The sequence below is a fragment of the Camelus ferus genome, chromosome 14 (assembly GCF_009834535.1).
Source record: "Camelus ferus isolate YT-003-E chromosome 14, BCGSAC_Cfer_1.0, whole genome shotgun sequence".
NCBI classification, from domain to species: domain Eukaryota; kingdom Metazoa; phylum Chordata; class Mammalia; order Artiodactyla; family Camelidae; genus Camelus; species Camelus ferus.
This window is the reverse complement of record NC_045709.1, coordinates 32,348,146-32,375,492: the sequence shown is the minus strand read 5'-3', so window position 1 is coordinate 32,375,492 and position 27,347 is coordinate 32,348,146. Positions and strand designations below refer to the sequence as shown.

The following is a 27,347-nucleotide window of genomic DNA, read 5'->3' as shown; positions in this document are numbered from 1 at the left end:
TCCAGTGTTTCCCATTAACTTAGGATCCTCATGCACTGCCTCATGCTAATCATGGCATCAACCCAATTTAAAACACTGGAATTGCATCACCAAACTCCATCAGGAGCCCTAGATGATCTGAAACATGCTTCTGTTACTTTTTCTGGATTAGGCACACTGGGAAAATGTTTATAAAATCCTATTTGAGGAACTCTGGCATCCATATCATGAATTAAGCATAAATATTTTGTAAAGTTTTCTATAAAATAGAATCCTAGACTCCCTGATTTGAACAGAACCACTGGGGCGCCCGAGCTCAGCCGCACTGACTAGCTGATGTGTGTGCTGACCCAGGCCAACGGCGTCAGTGACAGCAGCCCTGGGCTGGGAGCTCTGGCATCTGATTCAGTCTAGTCTCCATTCCTGCCCATTACCTTCCTCTCTTCCCTCTTCAGTGCCCTGCCCTTGATCTTCTATAGTACCACACTCATTAGGGGACAGGTAAAGCAGAAATACCATTGAAACAGATTTTTCATCCAGAAAGCCCATCAAACAGCTCCTTTGATGGAAGGAAAGCCACAGCTACAGTTGTTCACATGGCAGAAGTTCCAAACTTCCCTGCAAATATCTAAGACGGAGGCCCTTTCCCTTTGTTAACTGCAAAACTTGTAGACCACCAGGTCTATTCACCTGCACAAGTTAACACAGAAAGCAACAGACATCCCACATATATTTGGTGGCTGCCTCAAGAGCTTGCTCCCATATACATAGCTAAAGTCTGCATACGGGAAGCACAAAGAGAGAGAGACACCCAAAAGGCTGGTATCTATTCAATTTTCAGCAATTCATTCAACTTAACAGTTATTTAGTGCCTATTATCTGGAAAGTACTGCACACTTTTGATTTTTCTCTTTACATCAATAATGAAATGAAAGAACAACATACTGACGTTTCAAGTTTTATTTATCCATCTTCTTTATTTAAAATACATCCTGGCCATCTATCGTGATGTACTAGGCACTGTGCTGGGTTCAGCAAGAGATTAAATAGGGGAAAGACTGTGTTTCGATTGCAAGACTGGGACATGAACTTTCACATAAATTTAGACTAGAAAACATCAGAATTGGAACAGAGAGAAAGAGAGGGAGAGTAAAGAGGACTCCAAATATAAAACAACAGAGTTTTGTGGTTAAGAACAAGAATATGGTCAACTGGAAAGGCCCAAGTTAAAGTGGCAGTTTTTTCAATTAATCTTTGTGACCTTGGGAAACTATTTAACCTCCCCAAGCTATCATTTCTTTCTATGTGCTTAGAAGGCTAACCAGAAGTAGTAACTTTGTTTTCATTTTTTGTTTCAGAGAGGTACAAGATGAAGTACACAGGGTTTGTGCTCAATAAAAGCAACAAAGGCTATATATTTTCATTATAATGATTATTATTCATATTCTAGAGTCAAACATAGCATAAGAAAATTCAAAGAGACAGAAAATATAGACCTTTCTCTGAAAATGGTGAGCATTCTGATCTGATTACACTTTCGACCTTAGGGAAAAAGTAGAGGCTGATAGGTTTGAAAAGTTAATTCTAGTCAAACTGAAAAACAAGCTGAGATTTTGGGTTTAATATGTAGATAGTAAGGAAAACTTGCAACTTTTTCAGCAGGGCAGTGATAGAATCAGAGGTGTGCTTTCAAAAGATAACTGAGGATGGTAGGATGAGCTGAGCAGAGAGATGTAAGAGAGAGCATTTCATGAGAAGTGTTTCAGTTAACCAATTAAGACTTAAGAGACAGAATGGGAAGTGGAGAGTTGAAAGGCAATGCAAAGCAGGGACTGGGTCTGAGAGAGAGATTACAGTGGTACAATCCCTTAGGACTTTCAGTAACACCCTTAAGTTCAGAACGTTTAGCTTAAATGGTTCTTACGTAAAAAGCACAGGTCGTGGCATAGGCCTAATTTGTGTTTCAATAATAACTCTAAATATCTACTACGTGCAAGACACACATTATGTACCATTTCATTTTCATTATGTACCAGCTTCATTTTAAGGCTGAAGACCTAGTGGGTTTTACATCATCACATGACCCAATCTAGAAGGAGAAAGAAGGAAATCTTTCCTCCAGCTGTTTCCAGCAACCTTCTCTAATATCTTCTTTCCTTGAATTGGTTACATTCTTAAACCACTAATTGTGACCATGGAATTTCCATGTGCTTGAAGTCTTAAGCCTTGTTTACCTGAATAAACTTTTTTATCTAAAACAAGGTCTTATGGTTAGAACCGTGGTTCTCGACCAGGGGTAATTTTTCCCTGCAGGGAAGATTTGGCAATGTCTGAACAACTCTGTGGTTGTCAGAACTGGGACAGTGTAACTGGCACCTAGTGGGTAGAGTACAGAGATGTTAAATATCCTACAAAGCACAGGACATCCCCCCACAGCTCAATTACTGAACCCAAAGTAGTGAAGTTGGACCCCTATCTCACACCACATACAAAAATAACTCAAAATGCATCTAAGACCTAAAACACCAGAGCTAAAACTATAAATCTCTTAAAAGAAACACAGAGGTAATTCTTCATGACCTTAGACTGGGCAATGAACCAGATACGCCACCAGAGCACTAGCAACAAGAGAAACAAAATTGGTAAGTTGAACTTCATCAAACTTAGAAATCTTTGTGCTTCAAAGGACACCATAATAAAGTAAAAAGACATTTCTCCCATGGAGTAGAAGAAAACATTTGCAAATTACACGTCTAATGGTCTTGTATCAAGAACATAAAGAGGACTCTCACAACTCAATAATAAAAACACAAATAAGCTAAGTTTAAAAAAAGTCAAATGATTTAAATAGGCATTTGTCTAAGGAAGATGCAGAAATGATCAACAAGCACATGAAAACATGCTCAAAATTATTAGGCATTAGGGAATTGCAAACCAACAAACAAAACAAACCAAAACAAACAAAACAAACCAAAACAAAACAAAACACCAACCACTTCACACCGCTAGAGTATCTAAAATCAAATAAAACAAACAGTAACAACTCCTGGCTAGGACGTGGGAAAACGGAAACCCTCATACACCACTGGTGTGAAAATAAAATGGGCAGCTACTTTGGAAAACAGTTGGCAATTCCTCTACAATTTTAACATAGAGTTTAAGACTCTATGATTCAGCAGTCCCACTCCAAGTTTATACCCAAGATAAAAAATATATATAGTCTGCACAAAAACTTGTGAATAAATGTCCACAGCAGCATTATTCATAATAGACAAATGTGGGGGAAACTCAAATGTCCATCAATTGATGAATGGCTAAGTAAAACGTAGTATATCCATTTGATGGAATACTATTCATCCATAAAAAGGAACAAAATATTTAAACACACTGCAATAGGATGAACCGTGACAACATGTTTAGTGAAAGTCACAAAGAAAAGACCACATATTGCATGATTTCATTACATGCAGGCAAATTCAGACATAAAGCAGACCTAAGTTGCTAGAGACTAGGGGAATGAATGGGGGAATAAAGAGTGACTGCTAACTGGGGAAGCATTTTTTCTTTTAATTTTCTAAGATTAGGATGTTTGCATAACATTGTGAATACAGTATATGCCACTGAACTGTACACTTTTGAAAGGGTAAATTTTACAGTATGTAAATTATATCCCAGTTAAAGAAACCATTGAGAGGAACTGCAAGGCTAATTGATAGGAAACATTAAAGTAATTTCCTGTTTCTAGTAGGAACAGAAAAATAAAGAAGTAATAGTCATCAAATAAAAGAAGTTTGTAATGGAAAGAGCCGTGTGCAAGGTGCTCTGGTAAAGAAGAGGAAACAACACAAAAGATGAGTAGGAACATTGTCACTGTTAGTGCCTAAAAAAATCACGATCCCCAGGAAGAAAGGACGAGAACATTCTTTGCAGATAACTAGAGGAACTGAAGTCCCGCGAGCAGGATTTCTGACATTTTCTTGAGGCCTTTTGGTATCTGCTCTCCCTCCCGGCTACCTTAACTCTCACACACACAAGAAGGGTATAGGCGATTTAGATGCTAACTGAGCTTACAACTGCACAATTAGCCGACCCATACATTCTAAGGTGAATGGGTTTCTTATTCACATTGGTTTAAAGGCTGTGCTTACATACTTTGTAGACAAGACTTTAGGGACAGAGACCTTCCTCCTGAACACTTTGAACTCTTTCAAGTTCTTGTTTGAAAAGAGTTCATTTAAACTCATTTTTTTGCATACTTATTAGTAGTCCATTCAATGAACCCTACCCTGAACAAAATATATGTAAACAGCTGTCACTCACATAAGAGGAAATGCACCTAGAAGCTACAGAGGAAACAGCCACTGTCTCAGACATGGAAAGAAGAACATTACTTTGGATAATGATTTTTCTGATTAAATTTGTTGCAGACAGACAGAAGACAGAATTAGATCAGTAGTGAGTTTACACAGCAGCATTAGTGATGAGAAAGGAATTGAATCCACAAATGTCACTTTGGAGAGAGGAAGCAGGATGTATATGTTGTCTCCTAATAGATTAATTAGAATGAACTAAACAGCATGTTCAAAAAGCTTATAGGATTGGCAGTAATGTTTTGGCAAGGTCATTATAAACCATTCAATGGCCATTTTGATGGTAATTTACAGCCGTGACAATTGTCTAGACAAGAGAATTAAGACATTACTGGTTCCAATTTTAATTTGAAACAAAGCTAGCCGTATCATATTAAGTTAAGTGTCCTGGTCTTGTGGCCTCCAGCCACTGGCTGCAAATGTTAAACTCATTTGCTGTTTCTCCCTGAACAGCTAACAGGAATGGGCAGGGGCAGGCGAGAGAAATGAGTCGGTTGTGAGGAAATATGGATTCAAGCAAAAAGACACAGGGAAGAAAGAACATCCTTCCTGCATAGCAGTGTTAACCAAGCAGCAGGGTTCTCAGACTGCCTGGCAGTGGAGGACAAAACAGCTCCAGTAGAGGGAGGAACAGGGCTTCATCTCTGAAAAGAGTCCACAGCTGAGCGCAGACTCTGTTCCTCCCGCCCTTACGACATAAGCTTAAAGCAGGGCAGGGGCTAGTGGTCTCAGTGACTAGGAGAGTCAGTAGAAGGGAAAGACCCTCCTGTCCCCGTGAGTGGGATCTGCTAGGTTGGTCCTCAGAAACAGTTCTGGCTGTACGATTGTAAGACCATGAATTCTATTGCATTTGATAGCAAATTAACCTTGCGTGGTTTTCCTACTGAAGTTTTATCATACTCTCTAAGCCAATGACTTCTTAACATGTCTCTACTTGGTCCTTCTACAGTGGATACCAAGTCAGAGTTAGAGGTGGGACACTTCAGAAACACCCTTAGGGTACACTGTCTAGACCCCGGCCTCACCCCTCCACCAACACCAGGAAGCACAGCTGTAGACTCAGGGGTGTGCTGGAGGGCGTCCTGGCCTGGAGAGAACAACACGAGTTTTAGTTAGGGTTCTGCCTTTGCCTGTGACCTTGGCCAAGGCACTCTGCTCTTCCGGTCCTGTTTCTTTACCTGTAAAAGGAAAAAAGTGAACTTGTACCTTTAAAATTCTATGATTTTTAGATGCCTATCCCATATGAAATAAATCCATCACTTCCTTTAGAATAAATAAATCCATCACTTCCTTTAGAATAAATAAATAAAATATAAATATATACTTACTGATAAATATATGTTACAGATAATAAAACAATATGTTTATATGTCATAAATAATATCCATTTATATGTAATTATACATACATAGCATAACCCCGGCATAGATATACATATACGACATAAAGAAAATATATTATCATAAGTGTGTTTTCAAACCGTCTCCAAACAGCCCATCCAAAGTAGTTTTAGGCCAGTACAAATATTTTAGGTCTCTCAGAATCAGAAGACAGAAAAGCCTCAGGGCACAGAGCAGCCACTCCTGATTCAGGGTGGCATTTATCAATGGGAAACTTCTAAATGGATAGGAGCCAGCATTTTGAAACACCTGCCTTAAGAGAAATGGCCTGAGACATCATGGTGAAGGCAACGATTATCACTTCCCGTATTCTCCACCGTAGTCCTTCCTTTCCTGGGCACCAGCTCTCTCCTCCTTTCCCAGCTTTCTCCTCCACTTGCACACCCTGACTCACAGACGTCATCGTCTTATTTTCAATCATGCTCCCTTCCTCTTAGGTTTTTCTCAAACTCACCCATTTCAAAGTAGACTGTGGGGGCGGCAGCAGACCACCAAGCTTTCTTTAGGCAGCAAGGAGGGCCAGGGCTCAGTGCCACACAAGAATCGAAGGGACAAACACACTCTTCCCCAGTGTCATCCCACCTGGAAGAGGAAGCTAGACTACAGTGGCATCTCACAAGTATGTAATTCTAGGACAAACCATCCCCACCGATGTAAAAGGTAACACACGGATGCCTTCTAGAGAGGATGACCCAGCCACTGGTAACAACTCAAAGAGTGGATTTTCAGGAACGTGGGCCTTTCTGCTTCCACCGACATTACATATTCTATTGGCAGCAGCCTACTCCTCAAATTGCTTTTAGGAAGCCAGAGGAGACTGAATGCAAAACGTAGCCGGGCTATTCATGCTGAAATTGAACAGAACATCCTTCCGAGTGGAGAAGTGGGGGTGTGGTCACTTTACTTCCTCCTTCTGAAGACCAGAAAAGATTTCTGCTCCGCCTGACAAATTCCACTTCCTTTTGGACTTTTTAAATAGTGCTCCTGGAATTGACTGTCATTTAAATATTGAGAGGAAAGTCTGCCAAAGTGATTTGATTATCCAAATGCTTTAAAGAACCATTAAAATGCAGACTCTGTGGGATGAGAGGAGCTGGCCCACCCTTCCTGGACGCCTTCCTCATCCGTCTCTGCCACAGCTGACAGACACCTCAGCCTCTCAATGGGGCTTCAGCGTTTAAGCTCACTGAGCAAGTGGAAACCACTTAGTTCTCACTCTTTGCCAGACTCTAAACCTAAAGTCACCTCAGTGAAGCCCCAAATTATCCTCTATGTCTAAATGTCGCAACAGTGACAAAGGTCCTGAAATATACAAAGAACGGGCTGAAGAACATGAAACGTTATTATTCCACGACTACGTATCTCTGAAGATTCGTAAGCTACGTAGGTGATTCTCAGTTTTAAGAAACTGTCCATCAAAATTAAAATAAATCTGGTCCACAGAGAAGTTGCATATTAGTGAAAACAGTCCACTGCTTTGGTTTCCTAGAGCATTATTCCTTCAAGGAATTAAAACATTTTCAGTATGTCACCCTTTTAAATCTCACCTCTTGCAACTTTACCTCTAATAATGGTTACAGACACATCTAATGCATGTTTAAGAAGTGTTTTCTAAATGCTAGACACTAGGTTAAGATTAGCTTTATATGGATTATTTCATTTATCTTCAAAACAACCAGATGAAGGAGGAACCGTTATGACTTGTTCAGGCCACAGAGCTAGTCAGCAGCGGAGCTAGAATCCCAGTCCTTAACACTAAACTAGCTTATGGATGACCAAATCCTTCAAAGGTGTTCTTATTATCCAGTCTTACTTATTTTTCACCTTTTCCCCATCGCTGCAAAAGTCCTATAACTCACCTCTCTGACACCAGGCTGTAAGCTATGGCAGAGTTCCCCCGAGTCTCCCTAAGGTGCTGTCCATCCTGCACTGTGTTTAGTCACTCCAATCCTTAAAAAAAAAGTCCAGCCTCACACCCTGCCCCATTCAGGCCCCAACTACTGAATCAAAAGGTCTTACTATTTCCATTTAAAAACACTGAGTAAGCTTCTTTCTCCTTCTTCCGTAATCGGTCGCATTCCAAACTTCAGCGCGTGCTCCTCTCCCTGTCCGAGGTCCCCTTTGCCTCTGCATGTCCAAGGTTCTCCTCAAGCCCCACCTCCTCCAAGCAAGCCTTCCACAGCGTTTACCAGTCACACTGCACACTGGGGACTCATCCTTACGCCAATTTAAGAAAAGAATTTACCCTTCCGAAGGTGGCTGGGCCTGTGAGTGTGTTTTGCACACGTGGGTGGGTGTGTGAATCTGTGCCTACACAGGTAGGTGTACATGATGTTGTGTGACAGACGTGTTCTTGAAAAACTCTGAATGAACCCTTTTACTTTTAAAAATGGAATATGAAATTTTAAATGCCCTGAGGGTGGGAAGATGACTTGTTATTTAAAGGAAAATTGTAGAGCAATCCTTACGTGAAATGATGGCTTCTTTTTTCCCTTTTTCAAAAACTGGTTCATTGAGGAATCATTTACATGCCAAAAACATGCACCTATTTTCAATGTGCAGCTTGATGTGGTTTGATAAATGTATACATTCATGTAACCACCACCCAATCTACATGCAGCAAACTCTCTCACCAAAAGTTCTCCTGTGCCTCTTCGGTTTTTGTTTTTGTTTTTTTAATTGAATATATACTTTAATATTGTAAAATACAATCCTCATAAAATTTTTTAAAAAAGAATTTATCCTTCAGTAGAAAGACCACAAGGCTTAGAATCCACAGACTTGTGCTGAAATCCTCATTTTACTTATGACATTCCTAAATGTCATGTAGCCTCAGGGTTTTCACTTATGATGTGGAGCCATTAGTCTCTGTCTTACAGGGTTGCTATAAGGACTAAATGAAATTATAAATATACACTTATATGTGTAAATACAAATAAATATATGTAGCCGCCTATAAACATAGCATTTCATAATGCATATTTGATTTACTCCTTATGTATTTATAAATGAATATATATATATATAAAATTTGTACACACATATAATAGCTTGGAAAACTATAAAATGCTCTAAAGAGGTGAAAATCATTACTGTGTCTTAACTGGTAGACAGACAAATAGACCCAAGGATGCAGATGCAGATACAGATAGATATTGGATTCTTAGAGGGTTCTAGCATAATGTACACAATAAATCATGCTCAACAAATACCTGAATATGAATTTTTCCAAGACCCCTAAGAAAAAATCATTATTCCCATATTATACACTGGAAAACACAAAGGCTAGAGAGACACATCAGTGACCAACCAGTTAGTCCAGGGCAAGTGCAGATCTCTGAAATCTCATTTGAGATTTTTTTCAACCAAGCTGTTCCGTCAGCTTTTTCCTTGATGAATTGGACTTCATTTTTACTAATGACATTCAGAGAATGTACTCGCTGTTTGTGGAGAGTGCCAAGTGGGCGGAGTGTCAACTACATTTGGAGGGTGTCACTGCAATTCAAAACATTCCTGACAACTTGAAGATGTGGGCAGATATAAACAACAGCACTGAGAAGACCACATGCTTAAAGAAAAAAAAAGACTAATCTCTTCTTTATTTAGAGTTTTCTCCTCAGAATAAAATGCAAATGCTGAAACTTAAGATCTCCATCACAGTAAATATAACAGGTACCTTTAAATCTACCTCCACTTTAAGATTCCCAAACTGAACAAGCATAGAGAACATGGGGAGGGCGGGAACCTGAGGGGTTAATAAACTATATTAGTGAACATACACAGCTCGCGGGAAAAGAGGGGAAAATGCCTAATCGTACACTGAAAAACAAATCAAAAAAAACTGCCACCATCTTTTTCACATCCCTCCAAAAGACTTACAAATACCTTAAGAATAGGGTTTGGCTGAAAAAAATTCTCTGAGGTGTAACACCATGATCTTAATTCTTGCTTCCGTTGTATCACTGAACATCCTCTCCAGGGCAGATATTGAAATCTCTTCTGAACTCACGGATCTGAGTCTTTAGCAAGAGTTTAGAGGATGCTAAATCTTGGATAGTCCAGAGTTCAAATAATGAGCGACTAAGCAAGAGTCTCAGCATAAAGGGGAGAAGACAATGGGGAAAAGTATTGGAAAAAAATTTTAAGCTGGCACAGTTGTGATCCTGAAGCTGAAGAAAATAGTGAGGGACAAAGAGAGAAGAGATAGGATTGAAAACTAAAGAATAACACTTCCCTCTTTCTGTCGCTGGGACTGTGCCTCCTCTAAGCCAATGCACCAGGAAAATTACCATGGTCCCTGGCAAAATTACTCAGTAAAAGAGCCTGCAAGACACTGACTAGCGGGGGCAGTGCGGGAGTTGATGGCATTTGTTCTCATTCACCTACAAGGAAAGGAATCTCATCAGCAAGAGGCAAGGTTATGATACTTCACGTAGGGGTCTAGGGACATGATGAATGAGGGTGGTGGCCAGAGGGCTGAAGGAGAAATTCCGAGACTTCTTGCACCACCACTAGCCTTTCGTTAATATTACATGAAAAATACTTTTTATGCCAGACTATATTCTGCTGCATTGGAAAAAAATTCTTTTTAGCTGTTTCCCGGAATTAAACTTTATCATCCTAGCAGTATGGCTGTTGCTGACTCTACAAGCTTCCTAGTGAGGGCAAACTCATCTTAGAAAAGGTCTGACCTCGGTGTTTTTAGAATTATTGTTTTTCACCTGTAATTCCAGACCTTCAAAACATTAGCAGAGAAGTGCTATCCTTAAGCAGCAGACAATTTGCGAAATCCCTGTTTTTAACCTCGTGGCACTCCTCTGACCACCAGCAACGAAAGGGCTCAGAGTCAGAATGCTGCAGTGCTGATGCTTTCCCATACTTTTCCCAAGACTATCCGAGAGGTGGAAAATGGGGAAGGGAGCTAATGGGCCTCTTCAGCAGAGCTCTGGGGGCAGTCAGATGGAAACATTACCACGGGCCTCCCTAAAACATCTTCAGTCCCACCCCTGATAACAGAGAACCAGATAACGATTTTGCCAAGTGTGCCCAAGACTGAGAAAGAGCAGGTGAGACAGCAGCCCCCATCCCGGCCTGGTTATGAAGACCTGCAACTGAAATAATCCCAAGGACAGGCTACACTGTGTTTCAGTTTGACACTGAAAGGCATGCGTTTTCCTTTGTTCTGTTAACAGTATGTTTGCTTACTGAATTGTGTTTTGCTTAAGCAAATGCCATAACAAATCAGTTGGCATTTCCCAAGTACATATCAACCACCAATATGAAGTGAGACAGCCCCCCAAAGGGCTGAGTGGTGAAGAAAGAGAATCTGCTTTTTTACATATATATTTACAAATCTCAAAATGGATAATATATGCAAACTTTGGTATAATTTTCAGAAGAAAAAATAAAATCCCGAATAACTCTAGGAAAATAACAAAGCAACCATTAGAGCATTGCGTCTGAAAAAGTGGCTCTCTCTTCCCATATGCTTGAGTTAAAATTTTGTAATATGTATCTATTGCCTCTTTGAAAATATATGACATAATTTATTGATTTTAATAAAGAATGAGACCAATGAGAGAACATTAGTGGAATTAAATTTTATTTATTATAATTGAAATCTAGAAGTCTCAAATCTGGGATGCTTATTTTTTTTAAAAAAACCTATTGAAACAGTTAATTTTACACACGTTTCTGCTCAGCTTTTAAGTGTATTTCACGGAGTCTAATTTTTCTTGAGGAACTAGATTGCAATTCCTTATTTTTTTTCCTCCCAGTTAACACAAGTTTTGACACCAATGCACATTTAAGTCAGTGAGACCATTTGTCCGTTCTCCTATTAAAGTTTGATTGTACAATTGGAAACAACTGCTAATTAAGGCTTAATTGTTACCTACTGTGCATGTGTCACTTGATTAGATAAATGGCTTCTGTCAGAACAACTAGCGTAACCATGCTCAGTGGAAAAGACGAGATAGGCAGGTACTGTGTAGATGGGTAACGTCTCTGGTCTTGCAGAATGCAGACTTCAACTGTGTGCTCCAATTACAGCTTTCAATTAGAACAGGGAAAATTGAATCCATAGCAACAATTATCAAAAGAGTGATTTGACTTACAAATTCAGTCAGGCTCCATAGGACACAGGAAAAACTGGGAGGAGGGTAGCCTGACTCGCTTCGCCAAGCTTGTCACACTACCTTAAAGTCGCACGGCAATCGCTTTTTCTTAACTTACTTAGTTCCATTTTCCCAGGAGGCATGCACCCTCCCCTCCTCACTCCTCTCCCCTCATCCCAAGTATCTCAGATGAGATTTGGGCTGGATGAACCAAACACCCTCGCCTCCCACCACCTCTGTGTCACACCTCACTTCAGTGGTCAGGAGAGCATAGGAATATACTAGGTTGCTTTTGTTCTTCAGGGAAAAATGGAAGCAAATCAGACTGGAAGTATTCACCTTCTCTGCAGACACTCCAGCCCCACTGGGAAGGTGGTACCAGATTGGATTCCTGCCCTCCTGCCTATGGAGACAGCAGACGCTGAGGGAAGGGCTGTCATGCGGCATTTGTGTGGTGTATGTGTGTGTGTGCATACAAGTGCACAGGTGTCAGCCCACGTGTGTTATTTAATCTCCATGAGCCTTGGGTTTTCCATCTATAAAATGGGGGTTATTTCTAATAGCAACCTTACAGAACGGATGGGAGGACTAAATGAGATGATGCAAGTGACGTGCTTAACAGAAAACAAGGCACAGAAAATAAAAACCCTCAATAGTAACTGTTACTATTATCATAGTTCATGGAAATTACTAAGGGTTTTGCACATAGACTTCAGACATTATATATCTAACATGCAGTGGACTGTGGAAGATACAAAGTATAATATATGCTCTCTGATCTCAATTTGCCTTCCAAGGTCAGAGGGGAAGGAATTTACGTCATAGGAAGAAATTAGACTTCATTTTCCACAGGGAACTAGTCTCCCAGAATAGGGGAGAGTGGATTAGAAAGGGCACAAACAGTCTTCAGGAAGGAGGAGGAACACAAGAGCATACTGCCATCTCTCCCCAAGGGGAGAGACAGAAGGAAATCTTCAGGAACAAACTGCCTAAATTCTTATTGTATTTCAGCAATAGAGTTTCTATTGTGTCTTCAAAAGACAGAAGGAGCACACTGTCCAAAATGGGAAGTGGGAAGTGGGTATCTAGCAAGCAGTGACTAGGACACTCTTGTTGGAGGCTGTGAGGGTTGTCACCCATCCGACTGGCCGCCTGGAGATACATGGACCTCTCCCTCAGACTCTGCTTTCCCCAGAAAGTGATTCAAGAACTTCCCTGTGGCTGCTATGAGGAAGGGTAACAGTATCAACTCATTTAGATGTTGGAATGAAACTAAAGCATTTAACTAACTCAGGCCAATAAAACTTCAAAATACACACACACACAGACACACACACACACACTCTTACACACGACTATATGGTGCTTAATTTTTCAGAGGATGTTGCTAGACCTAAAGAATTAGTACCTGCTGTGATTTGGGGGAATGTGGAAGGAGTACTTGGGGCGTTGTCTTGTCTTAAATCACACCATCGACGACCTAAATGTCAGTAATTCATGACAAGCTGTATTTGATAAAATCCTCGGAAATAAATCTTTCCCTCCAACACCTTGGATTTCACATTTTCTCAGTTCAGTTCATGTGAGTACTTCTAAGAAGCCCTCTTATGTCTCCAAGTCTCTAAACTCTGGGAAACTTGTCAGAAGACTCGTCAAGGGAAGCCAGATTTGGAAATAAGCAATCGACCTCTTTCCAGAGCACTAGGTTTATCCCCAAAACGGAGGGCAGGGGAGAAGCAGGCTCTAAATTATTTTAACAATCCCCCCAACGGAAGCGGGGTGGTGACAGAAAGAGAGGGAGTGAGGGAATCAAAATGTCTGAAAAAGCATTTAGGCTGGGAAAAATAACAAAGCATTTTAACAATTTTTTGCAGTATTTCTCCTTAAGAAAAGAGAGTCAGTTTTTATAGAAATTAGATAGTGTTCATGGACCTAGAGACCATAATGAATGTTTCAAAGGTGAAAAATCAGGTGTATGTAAGATTCTTTAAAATGTCTGTGCTGAAAGAATGTTTGAAATCACCAAGTTCAGATCTTGCATTTTTCTAATTACAATGGTGAAGTTCAAAGAGGTTAAACAGCCTGCTTGTAGCCACACAGTGAACTGGTGATACTGTTTTTACTCAATGATAGAGCTGGTTCTTCTGTCGGGTTTACTTTCCATTAAACTGTGGTAACTTAGAAAATCTAGAGATTATAAATTTAATAAAATTTTCTGTGGTGGGATTGTGCCTTTGGTTTATGGAGAAGAAAATGTGTTTTTCTGTTGTTTTCTCTCAGAACTCTCACTTCATTAAAACTTGGATTTTCCAAGATAAGTTCCAAGGCTGAAATGGCATTTGAAAAAACACAGAAGTAGTCCCTCCTCATTCAGCTGAGTCGCCACGGCCATTGTGAAGCAGCACTAGGGGACAGTGGGCAGGGAGAGATGGAGGCACAGCCCTCCCACCCATAATCCTTCTGAGCCATCGCACGTGCAACCAGAAACCAGTGTTGGAAGCACTCTGAGACCCTGGAATGGGATAAGACACAAATCAAGTCTTGCTCATTAAAAATAAAATGCCTGGACGTTCAAAAGTGTCTGTGTTGCTATTTTATTTCCTAATCCTCCTATCCCTGGAATCAGAGTACGTGACATCATTCAGCCATAAAAAGAGTAATTAAAGCTTTTTAAAATATACATATTAGCAGATCGCACACGCCTATCAGTTTATCTTGTGAATATCATAAATATCATGCATACAACAGATGGAAATGGCATAAACAGCAAAGTTTTGCATTATTCATAAGCTGCAGTTAGCTTTTCCCTAGGCTCCATGCTACTGAAGAGTATCTGTATGTGTTTATATGTTCTCTGTTAAAATCCAAGTCTTTAACAACAACATAGTTTTTATTGAAGCATTTTAAATTGGGAGATTTTTCAATTATTAAATTTGAGTTTACTGCACACTCGAGTTTATCCTACCTCTCACACCAGAATGAAAACAGATAATCCAAAAAGCATAACTAAAATATTTTCGGCTCATTAGAAGAATATCAAGGAGAGTATTTATTAAGGATGGGTCATATTTTCAACAGCTGCCTTCCTGTTGAATATAGACATTTCATACCACAAACACCACAAAAAAGATGCTGCCAAAAATAACCACAATAAGTGAAACAAGCCCAATGTCATTTCCACCCAAAATAGAGCATTCTTAACTCCCCTCTGCAGAATCACACTCTTGAAGTGCAAGTTAATGAACGGGTGTTTTACAATGAGTTTCCTGGGAACAGATTCAGAGATGGAGAATCAAGTGGAGCTTGAGAGGTTCTCTCAGAAATACAGCTACCAGGATGTGAGGAACAGGACTGTGCAGAACAAGAAGTCAGCCCCCAATACAGTCAGTCCTACAGGGAGCGCTGCGGCTGGGATGACCCCTGCTGAACGCAGGCTTTGCACCTCTGCACCAGCCAGTCATTGGCCTGCAGTTCTGCAGGTAGTCCCCCCTGAGCTGAGAGCCATCAGTGGCCCATGTTGCCAGCATCTGGGGATGGTACTCCTGACCCAAAGGAAGGGTCTAGAAAGAACAGTACAGCATTGCCTACAAAAGGGAGTTTTCCCTGTAGTAAGCACCACCAAATCCGATTTCAAACCATAAAAATCTTGATTCAAATTTTAAGATCTCAGATACTCTTTAAGGGTGCCTAGTCAATGAAAAAGAAGCATACACTAAGCAAAAAAGCATAACTTTTTAAATTAAATACAGGGACAAGAAGAAGGATAGAGAAATCCTTAATTTTTTTTATCAATTCTCTTATACGAGTAAGTGTTCTCAGCACTTAAAACTATAAACATTAAAACAGAATTGATGCTAAAGCTTTTTTTATTCTAACAATATGTAATAGTCACCACAGATAAAAGGCTAATTGATATAAAAACTAATTTTTAATGCCCTGTCCATTTCATTGACATACGTTTTAATATAATTTTAGTTTTTATGTTTATTAACCATAAAAATTTATAAATTATGTCATTCTGAACAATGATTCTACTGAGAACCCAACTTAGAAAAAAAGTCTTCTTAAGTTGTAGAAATATTTTTATTACAGAGAAATATGAAAGAGTGATCAACAGAAGACTTTCAGGAATGGATCTATTACTTTCAATTTCTGTGAGGCAAGTTAAGTGAAAAATACAAGTTCATAGAGAAAAGGAAATAATTGGAAAATTTCCAAATGTCAAAGAAGAGCTTGTTCATGTGCTTTTTAAACAGAAAATAGTGATTAACAAATCACCATGGTTTCCAGATGTGACCCTTACTCTGAAAAGAGAGATGTCATCCTTTGATCTTAAAAATATTGAAAAGACATTAAAAATTATATACTTTACAACCATGCTATAAAATTTAGGCTTCATTATAAAATGTGCCAGGAACAGATACATTTTCAAAACTTTTTTGGGGTGAGAGCATAAAGACAAAAGAGTGTAGAGAGCATTAAATTCTCTCATATTTTAACGTCTCTCCCAACACGTAGCTACTCATAATTATAAACTGTGAGCCTGAAACTGTTGCCTACATAGCATCTCAGAACTACCAACAGAAACATGCTGGTAGTCATGAGTCAAAACAAACTGGAAGCCCAGCTCGGGGTTTTTTATTGCAATAGGTAATTCTTGCCTCAGGAAGTGGAGATCATCTCGGGACAGAGGCAAGACCCCCGAGTGATGTCACCAGAAGGAAACGCAGCCGAACTTCAGCTTTGATCTTTGTTTATTGATTTTTTTCTTACTGTCTTCATTTTATCTTCCTTCTCCTTCTTCTATCTCCTCGTCCTCCTCTTCCTCCCTTCCTCTCTCTCTGTCAAGAATCCTAAGCAACATAAAATCATTCATCATTTTGCCAAGATGAGAGACAGATTGGTCAAAATAGCTTTACAGGAAGAAAGGGTAAATTAACCACACACCCCAGTAAGTTCCAGAACCTTATAACTACCTATTCCTTAAAAAACTAATTACATATCAACAATCTGTGTATGATTCACCCCAGACTCATTCTAATCAGAATTTACATGCTAATATGACTCTACTGAAATATTTTCTGAGATTATTTTGGTGTCTGCCATTTTGGCTTGAAACTAATCACATTTTTGGTTCAATTACTTCTGAAATTTTTTGAAGTTAGGAATAGAAACACACACACACACACCATGTAGGCAAACTTGCTGTTTAGTACCTCTCTTGCCACTTGGACTCAGCAAACCCATGCTGGACCCCTGTGTGCCAGGCACCTGCTAGGCCCAGGAAGTATGGCTTACAAGCCTCCTTTAAAATTTAATTTTGCTTAATAAATTTTCAATGAAATGTGGTTTCTCTTTAAATCTCTAATACCAAGAATTCAAGATTGGTGATGTTCCACAGGACTCCGTTCAGTCCCCAGATCAATTTGCCAGGCAGAGCCCAAGGCACTGGAAGGAAGCATCTCAGGTAGGCCAGCAGCTGAGGGAGTATTTTGGACTGATTTTCATTAAAAAATGACTTAAATTTTGAGACTTGCTTTTGTCACTAATGCTTATTAGTTCAGTCTGATGTGCATGTAATTTTGCCCTATTTTCTACATTTCAATCCTAAACTCCTGTTCTATTAAGTCGAACATTCTGATTTTGCTTAAATTTCCCTTTCACAATTGCTTGGATGTCTTCTCAGAGAATATTTCGGGTCCTTCATTGACAGGGTTCCTCATTAGAGGATGTCAGGGGGTGAGCAGATGGGCCCAATTCCAGTTCCCTAACTGGTTCCACAAGGCGCATTTCCAGTCAGCCCCTGTGCATTGCATTCCACACCAGTTCCCACTGACTTTCTTCTCAGCAGTTTCAGGCCTCCTCCAAACCTTTTGTTGTTGCTGTTCATTTAATATCACGTGTTTTTCTTTAACCACTAAGGTAGGCCAGCGGTCTACCAAGCCAGAAGCAAACAGAGGGAGAGTGTCCAGAACATGACATAAACTCATTGCACAATCAAGTCTAAGTGCAACAGCCCAGAAATTTACAAGGGGAACTCAAAGCATCCCTGTGCCTGGGTCCCCTCAGAGCTATGACGGCACTGCCTTCACTCTCTCTGCACTTGACAGCTGAGGGGGTTATTTCATCGTGTGCCTTCTCTACCATCAGACCTTTAAGCTTCTTGAGCTTACAGGCTATACATCATCCTTCTCTCTCTTTCGACTACTTCATGGCTACATACTCTGGGCACAGCTTTGAGAACATGCACTGAACAAAGAAAACAAGGAATTATGATTCTGACATTACTATCAGATTAACAAGAGCTCATTACAACACTGACCATTAGGGGGAAAAAGAAAAACTATCTTTGTCTCCAAAATGAACAGTACAGACATACTGGTGTAGTTGAAGCCAGGTGGGCTGGCACCCATACTGCCAAGCAAGACTTGCAGAAAGCTTTGCTCAGGTAAGAGTCTTTATTCTAACCAGGCAGTACGCTCCCACTAAATCCAAATAAAATCTGCAACTCCACTACCTCCTGCAGTGCAGAACACTCTGAGCTTTCCACGAAAAGAACAGAAAAGTAAGCTGAATGCTGCCAGCTGTCAACTTTTTTTTTACATATTGTTGCAACTGCCACTTTTAAAATTATTCAACACCTTGAAGAAAATAGTGACAAAGATGGAAATTTCTTAGAAAGGAGCTTTAAAGCAGCCCACTAAGCAGGCAATTCGTGCCTGCAGCCAGCGTTCCCCCAGCCTGCTTTGCAATTTAAGGACCAATATACATTAAATAAAAAGAACTGCCTGGGGAATTCTACCATTATCATTTCTTTTTCTTTTTCTTTTAACAAATAGCATAAACATTAACAGAGCTTTACTTTCGTTTCCATTAAGGGGTACTATGTGCTAATACAGTAATTCACACTGGGGAAAAACACGCAGGAGAGCATTTAGAAACCTGTGCTTACAAAACAACATCACCCTCCCAGAACGTGCCTTTCACTGTAGATCACAAAGCCCTTTGCCTTCCCCGGCTAGTGGCAGGGCTAGGAACAGGTTCAAACCATTATCTAAACGGTAGGTGAAAGAAATGTCGTTCGTGGAAGACATATGTCAAGTCGATTGTTAGGGGTTCATGAATAGATTCACCAAGTGACTTTAAGAATCAGCTGAAGTAACTACCAATCAATCAAGGACCAAAGGAGGAAGTTCTTTGGAAACCCTGAAATACCGTACATACTTAATAATTATTGTTGTTGTCAATGTTAATGAAAAAAGCAATAAATCTGAAGGATGGTGTTGAAGAGTGAGAAGAAATAGACTCAACAATTTAAATGGAATCATTCTTCATTCTCCTTCCCCAACAAGCAACCTCAGCAGCACTTGCTTCTCCCTGACTGACAGCCAAGCCAACTGAGACAACACCCCCCTCTCTCTACTCCAGGCAACAAACGTGTGCAGGTAGCCAAGCTCCTCGCATACCGATGAAGAACGGCCCACAGTCTCCCATCTCCTTTAGTCAGAAGGCATTACCTTATGGCCTAAGGCAACCGCAGTCTGTTTTTAGAATGCCTCAGTCTCCAAACGTTGAAAAGACTGATGCTGTCTTTCACCTAAGAAAACCTGCAGGTGAAAAGTCAGGTCATTACTTGAGAGCCAGGTCCTGTAGATAAAATGCCCCTCTCCTGAAATGACAAACTAGGAAACAAGCATTGAGTCCCCAATGCTGGAACGGTCTTTAGCCTTGACCTAACCTGACTTCACAGTTTTGAGTTGCACTGCATAACCTCTAAATGTTGACTCAGTTGCACTCAGCAAGATTAACAATATTGCCTGATCATTGTCTCCTGGTTAAGACCCTTCCACTTTCTCCACTTGTTGACTAATTCCTTTCTTTCGCCATTAATTATTTACAACCAAATGATAAAGTATTGTCATCAGAAAAGGCTCCATTTATGTTAAAGCCGTGATTGAGAGTCATTTCATCATCTCTTTTAATTCTTGAGTACCTGACCCATAATTTAAGACAAATACTGTACGAAAGCACTTGATGTGAAATCTAAAAAATACAACAATCTAGTGAGTGAAACAAAAAAGCAGCAGACTCACAGATACAGAGGACAAACTGGTGGTTACCAGTGGGGAGATGGAAGGAGGGAGGGGCAATATAGGGGATTAAAAACAGGGTTATTATGGGATTTTATGAAATCATGTATGTGAAACTTTTGAAAACTGTAAAGCACTATAGAATTTGAAGAATCTTTCATTCAATTAACAAAATTTTAAGATGCATAAGCTTTAAAAAAAAATGGTAGGTTTTCTTCCCTAGGGGTAAGTCATTGGGTAGCCCCAAGTCAGGTCCACAATCTTCTGTGAAATTATGGGTGCAAACTGGTCATCACATAGATGTGACAAAAACATCCATTATGCTAAGTTCATCCTTCACACTCTCTAATGTCATCTAGTTCAGGTCCACAGCACTCCTCATGGAAGTCAGGTGAGCATCAGGAATGGTCTCCTCCCACTAAGCTGTTACTAAGCTCATTATTTATAACGTATATTTCTAGATCAGGGGTTCTCAACTGGGAGTGTTTTCGTCCTCTTCTCCCCAGGGAATATCTGGCCATTGCTAAGGACACTCTTGATTGTCACAACTTGGAGATTGCTACTGTCATCTAGAGGGTAGAGGCCAGTGATGCTGCTCAAAATCTTACAATGCACGTGACAGCCCCAAACAAAGAATTATCCAGCCCAAAACGTCAACGCTGTCAAGGCTAAAAACCCCTTGCCTGCCTTGTTCATATTTGGTGTGGAAAGACTACTGTACTCATCAGCCTGAAGAGCTCCCATAAATCCTGAAAGACTGAGTCACCTATAAATAAAGGAGTGGGGAACAGATACACTCTTTCGGTGGGAAGTGAACGTCACCACCCACATTCTGTGAAGGGGAGGCATATCACTATTCACTCTTCGAGGAAAAGTAAGTTGAAATTTTCACAATTTACTTCTTTTTGGTTCACATGCAAATTATAATGCACTAAAAATGGGAGACACTGACAGGTTAATTGCCCCCACTCCTCTGGTCCAGCTGCACAGAACTGGTGCTGAGGGATCACAGAGCAGGACAGGGGCATCAGAGAGGGACAGCCCGCTCCGCCGTGAGCCTGGGTGCCTCAGCACCCCCTGAGTGTTGAGTTACAGTGACTGATCATATAAGATGTACTTAACATTCGCTGATTTGATTCCAGCTTTTTAAGATAGTCTTTTAAGAAGAAGTTGGCACTGCTTTTACTCCTTTATTTTTTCCCTTGTACTCCTTAAAAATAAAATATAAATGTAACATATGTTTCAGGCAAATTGGCTCAGAACTCCCAAAAGGTAAAAAGAACTCTCCTAGGCAGCCAGTGCTCGCAAGGAAGAATCAACCCCGGTCCCCAGGCCTTTCTAGTTACACAACAACCAGAGTAACCCACACGCTTATCTTTGTCCTGAGTCCCTTTCCCATGGCCAGGAGCATATTTATCATCCATCCTACCATTTGTGTATGTGTGTGTATGTTTAGGTTATTTATATAATTCTGATTAGAACATTCTGTATCCTTCTTGAGAGGATGAGCTTCTCAAAAGAAAACTGTGAGTTTCTGAATCATCTCAAACTGCTTTTTCAAGCACAGGGTTATATATACAATACTCAACACATGTTAGTTGATCATTTTTATTTCTGAGTGGAAAGGGAATAGAGATGCTCTGTACATTATTTTAGCCATATGCCTCCTCTTCTTAAAGCACTGTTCTTATTCATGATTGAATCTGAGTTGATATTGTAACATTCAAGTGCTGAGAGCAGTCAGAAAGAGAAAAGGAAGAGTCAGAGCTGGAGGTCCGGGTTCTAGATAGATCCAGACATATGAACTGAAGGCACCAGAGAAGATGCGCTGAGCAGAAGAGTATTTACAGAAAGGAGCCAAGAGACCAAACAGAGCATAAGATAAGTGGCAAGAAGAAGAGAAACCACAAGACTTACGCAAGTGTGGCAGGAGAGAAAGGAGAACTCGCGTGGCTTGGAGACGTGTGGTATTCTCAGGTGCCAGGGTCACCTTCTCAGTATGGAGCCCAAATGCATGACGTGCCTCATTTGAGGGCTTTCAGTATAGCTCGGGGGGAAAGCAGGATGGAGTTGAGGAAACCAATAGCCATTGAACCAGACAGAACAGACTTCAGTGACTGCACCACCTGCTAGTCGGATGACCTCAAACAAGTCACTTACATTTCCCAAAACCCCATTTTCTCATCTTTAAAATGGGGACAATCATGATTACATAACAGAGTTGAGATGACGTGTAACGAATTGGGAGCAGCAGCAAATGTTACGTCAAGTGCTTTATCGCCACATCACACAGCACTCCAAGTACTGGAGACAAGCCAAATCAATAACAGCAAAAGCAAAACTGGATTATGAACATCCTTAAGCCACTGGCAACTTAAAGCTTCCTGGGCTAACCACTAATTCCCAGAGGAGAAAACCTCTCGTTCTCCTAGAAGACTTAAAAGCACTGAAATTACACACATAACTGGGAAAAAAAAAAAAAAAACTAAAAAATGTTTTCCTGCTATTTCCTTCCAGAGGAGAAAAACAAGGTGTTCTTAAAACCTGTATAGCAGGACATTTCTGTTGTAAAGGAAACAGGAGTCCTTTACAGAAATTTCCAGGCCCAACCTCAGTGTTACATCCATCGTGCAGAGAAGTCCTCAATTTTTTACTAGCCAAAAAATCATTTGTATGTCTTAATAAATTATTAGCTAAGAATGAGATAAGTAGAAATTTCATTTCAATACTCATGAAATAACATTTCATTCTATCAATGGGTATCAAATAAAAGCCTACTCTGTATGTTGAAATTAGAATTTTAAGTTCTCCGAATAGTGGCAAACATGAAACTCAGGGAAAGAAAATATCAACTCAGAAAAATAAAGGTAATTCATAAATAAGTCAAATGTCACCCCCTTCTCTTACACAGAGAAAGCTACATGCAGTCAGCGCCAGCAAGTTCAAGGTCCTACTGGCAGAGCCTTGCAAGTCGCGATGGCCTCAGATAAAGGATGCAATTAGGGGCCTGTGGTTGGTGAGGATGGAAAGCCACGCTCATTAGAAGAAGCTGTGAGGCCAGAAGGACTGAAGACAGGGTTCAGGGCCAGCTCAATCCAATCACAATTACAGAGCACAAATCAATATTGCAGAGTAAAAAATAACGTTTAAAAATTAGCATTTAAAATGGTTAGGAAAACTCACCTCAAAAGCAAAATTCTGATCCTGTTTCGAGACAGAGCCCTCTCTTACATTCATGTGTCCCTATTTTTCAGTAGCACAATCTGCTTTTGGACCCTCATCAGCCCCAGCATTGCCCGACTCTGCAAATGCAGTATCGATTCCTGGAGGAAATCAATCCCAGCTGAAGTAAGATCTTTCATCAAATCCCCATTTTTCTCCTCAATGCCAGAACTCTGCACGAATAAAAAACATAGCCCACAAAGCAAGGATTTCTTTCCATCTGATTTGTCCAGCAAATCTGACTGAGAGCTAGAGCTCTGACCACATCAGGATGGCCCTTGACTAAGGTTACAAGAGGGCCAGCAGCCCCGCCTCTGACCTGCGATGCCTGGTAGAGAACATCTGGGCATGTGAAATTGGGAATAGAGATGAGAGTGGAATTTTTGGTTTGGAAATTGTAACTGGAATATGTAGAATCCCTAGCTGAATTTTCAAGAGCTCAGAATCTTCTTGGAAGTGCAAAGAAATGTAAAGGGAAGGAAATATTATATATTAAGGGAAAAATCAAACCATTCAGAGCTTAGGTTTCTTTTGTGTTAAAGGCATAAGGTTACACTTGAGTGCTAACGGCCCTCACTCTTTTCATCTTTCCTTTTCCTCTGCACCCTTGGCATCCTCTGCTCCCTCTCCTCCCATCAAAAATTACTATCTTGATGTGTTTTCATTTACACCTTTATACTTGCTTATACTGATAATCTGCCGACATATATGAGTGTGTACATCAGTATGTAGAAATACAAACATGTAAACTGCCTTTTCTCCAGAGATTATAAACTGATAATTTCAATTAAGAGCAAATTCATGGTTAACTCATTATGTTTCATGCCTGCACAATATTCTCATTGCTCTTCTCGTTCAAATTTTCCCCTGCTTCAAAGGAGCCATACTGGATAAAGACCATTTTTCTCTACTGTGCTTGTTTTCCAGACTGACCGTTCCCAGCACCTCCAGAACATTCCAGTTGCTTACTCACACGGAGGCATATCCCTCATAGTAACTGCACAGGGCCGCTCCCTCCATGCAATGGGAACCCCAGAGACAGAAGAAGGAACTCTGAACTTAGGACCTGATGCCAGTCATGCTCTCCGGGGTTTCTACCGTCAAGCAAGGTTGTTGCATTTCAAATCTTATTAAAACTGGTTGTAGAGTTGAACCTTCTGAACTTGTAAAGATTGATTTAGAACTTGGATGCACTATGTTCTCAGTCATGAAAGAAAAAGTAATATGCTTCAGGTAAGAAGCCATAATGTTCACTTTTTGACTTCCTCCTGGAATTGAAAGGCTGGATTACCATTTTGGGGGGTGGGGTTCAGCTGCTGAAATTGATATTAAAATACCCTCAATTTCTATATCTCAAACCCCAAGTCACAACTCATAGTTCTGGACTCTATAAAATATCTCCAATACAATGATCACAATAGTCAATACAGCAATTAAAAAGCAAACTACTTGCTTTTAGTTAAACTTGAGCCACGTACCGAGCTTCTCAAGAAATATTTATTCACCAAACCTAGCCCTGGGACATTACTTGAACTTTATAGCTTTGATATAGCTTAATTTTATCTTGTTAACAACATTATTAATATAAATAATCATATGAAAACTATAAATGGCAAGTGATCTTATATTTCTGGCTTTTTATTTTCAACTGTATAGAATCAAATTTCTAAATTTTCTTCCTATGTGGTCTTTTTGAATTCTAAACTCCTAAGACTGTATGACCCTGCACTGCATAGAGAAAGATGTTTTTACCTGGGGAGCAATTTTAGTAATTCTCCTAACAAAAATATGTGGCTACATTTGTCATTTTTAGAAAGCAAATAAAAGTCATATACAAGCAATTCAGAATCCAGATTGATTCTGAAAGAAAGGAAATTTTTAAATATATGTTACCTTCAGTCATTAGCAGGAAAAATTGTAGATCTACACATAAAGTTCAAATTTTGACATTTTATGTAGTCATTACTAAAAACAGATGCAGAAATTTAAGGAAGAGAGCTAAATATTTAAAAGTTTCAAGATGTTAAATACATTTTTACTTATGGTATTTGGAAAATACAAATGAGGTCACTAGAGATGGTTAATACATTGCTGTACACCTCCGTTTAGCCTTTCCTGCCTGGCACACAGGAGTAAAACATTTGATCATGTTTTTGTTCTATAGCAGCAGAAGTTCTCAAGCTGGTATATACATTTTTCAAAAGCACATTGTGTAGATTGTGTAGATTGCTGCAACACGGCACTAAGAGGCACTTCACACCACGTTCACGGCTGCCATTTACTGACGTGTGTCTCCCTACTGGACTCACGGCACGCGGACGCTCCAGACCATAAGAATACACGTGCTAACATCATGATTTATGCATGGAGTAAGAGAGAGGCCAGAGCTGAAACTTGCATGCTGGTCTCAGCTCAGCCCTCCTTTAAGCTCTTAATCTCAGACAAATCTGTTATTCTCCCTTCCGTAAAATAAGGAAATGTGCTGCACATGGGTGTTGGGAGCACAGCTGTAAAGGTGAAGACAGTTCACTCTATCAATGGCTTACGATAGTATTAACATTCATCACCGTAGGAGAGTAGGAGAGCAAATATTCAGTGGAATCTGTGAAAGAATTTTTCTTTTGAGTCTCTAGTCTTCAATGTCCAATGAACTCTAGATAACCCAGCAGTGCAAAAAATTAAAGGACAGAATTTTTACAAACACATCCATGTGATTTTTAATCAAACTATATTACAGAGGCAATTACTCTCAGAAGAGAACTAGATTTGGAGATAAAATTATTCTTTTCAGATGGAAATTTTATGAAATAAACTAGAACTCCCAACCACTTAATGAACCCAAACCCACCAATAACAAAGAAAGAATGTTAAACCCATAAAAATGTAGTTCTTTCAAGATTACTAAGTAAAAGAACAAGTTTAAGATGCTAACTCTAAACCTATTGCCTGTCACTGCTCTGAGCACTGAAGGGATCCCAGAGAAAAACACTCGACCCCTGTCCTCAAGGAGCTGAGAATCTGAAAGGGCGGGCACAGAATCCAATCAATGAACCAAAAGACTGTACATCACAGAAACTCATGCACGACCATTTCAGCCTTTTAGAATATATACTTGAGTCCTGGGTTGATGATGACGGTATCTCACAGAGAAAATGGATTATAAATGAAAATGTGACCTCACATTCTTTAAATTAACAGATAATTTCCAAAGAGGTGGGATGAAAGTCATGGCTGAACTTCAACTGCAAAGATAGAATTATCAAGTAACAAAGAATTGTTAAATTTTAAAATTATTACTTATCTCATATCATTGTTGACTTTCCCAACTAGACGACACATTTCTTGAAGGGAGAATGTTTCCCCTTTGTTTTCATACCCCTCACTACTAACTGGAAGATACTTGGCATCTAGTAACTGTTGGTTGATTGTCTATCCTAATCACGTAACTGTGTGGGCAGTAGGAAGTTTTACCACTGATTCAGAGGTGATTAGGAGCCAGAAATGGTTTTTCTTTATCTTTAGCAATCCACCTTTTTGTACTCAACAAGTGGTACAATTGTAGAGTTTACCGTAGATTTCCAAAGCCTCCTTAGCCCACAGCAACAGTCTTCAGAGTTACAGCAGGCCTCAGACTTACACTCCGAGCACGGAACACAGTAAAACAGGGGTCACTGATGTGGCAGGTGGATAATAAATATTTGTTGACTTCATTAACTGCTATTCCCTGGGCCCCCCCTAGGACTTTGTTTACTCTGTCATTACGCCATTCATACCATATTATACTTAGTCTTACACGGGTCATTTCCTCTGATTAGACTGCGAGACGTCTTGGCAGGCTCCATGCTATAGTCAGCCCTGCATTTCCCAGCACCAGGACAGGGTGGAGCACACACATGGTCCACAAATACTTGTTCAGCAGAGCATACAGTTTTGAAGGTGGAAAGCTTTTTTTAAAAGACATGCTTTTAGGGGAGAGGGTATAGCTGAGAGGCAGAGTGCGTGCTTATAATGCGCAAGGTCCTGGTCCTGGGTTCAATCCTTAGTACCTCCATTAGGAAAAAAAAAAAGAAAAATCTAATTACCTCCCCCCAAAATAATAACATTTTAAATCAAAATATAAATATATAACAAATAAAAAAAGAAAAGAAAAGGAAAGAAAAGACATGCTTT

General features: G+C 39.9%; 1 protein-coding gene and 1 long non-coding RNA gene across 4 annotated transcripts in view; both read right to left on the bottom strand.

The window, feature by feature from the left end:
* The window catches only part of FGF14 (fibroblast growth factor 14), a 534,916-nt gene that overhangs the window by 354,445 nt on the left and 153,124 nt on the right, over positions 1 to 27,347 (bottom strand). The window contains exon 2 of one of the 2 annotated variants that reach the window (XM_032496712.1): positions 19,383 to 19,472. The exons of the other annotated variant lie outside the window; for it this stretch is intronic. The gene's annotated coding sequence lies outside the window, so the exon portion shown is untranslated. The remainder of the gene's footprint in view (positions 1 to 19,382; positions 19,473 to 27,347) is intronic. 2 annotated transcript variants of the gene reach the window in all.
* On the bottom strand, positions 5,504 to 24,539 carry LOC116668648. 2 transcript variants are annotated; one of them, XR_004325880.1, is made up of 3 exons: positions 23,857 to 24,539; positions 21,164 to 21,165; positions 5,504 to 5,515 (listed from the first exon to the last, which is right to left on the bottom strand). It is a non-coding gene; the product is annotated as an uncharacterized LOC116668648 (long non-coding RNA). The 2 variants fall into 2 exon arrangements; XR_004325881.1 differs by lacking the exons at positions 21,164 to 21,165; positions 23,857 to 24,539 and adding exons at positions 20,331 to 20,332; positions 20,586 to 21,149.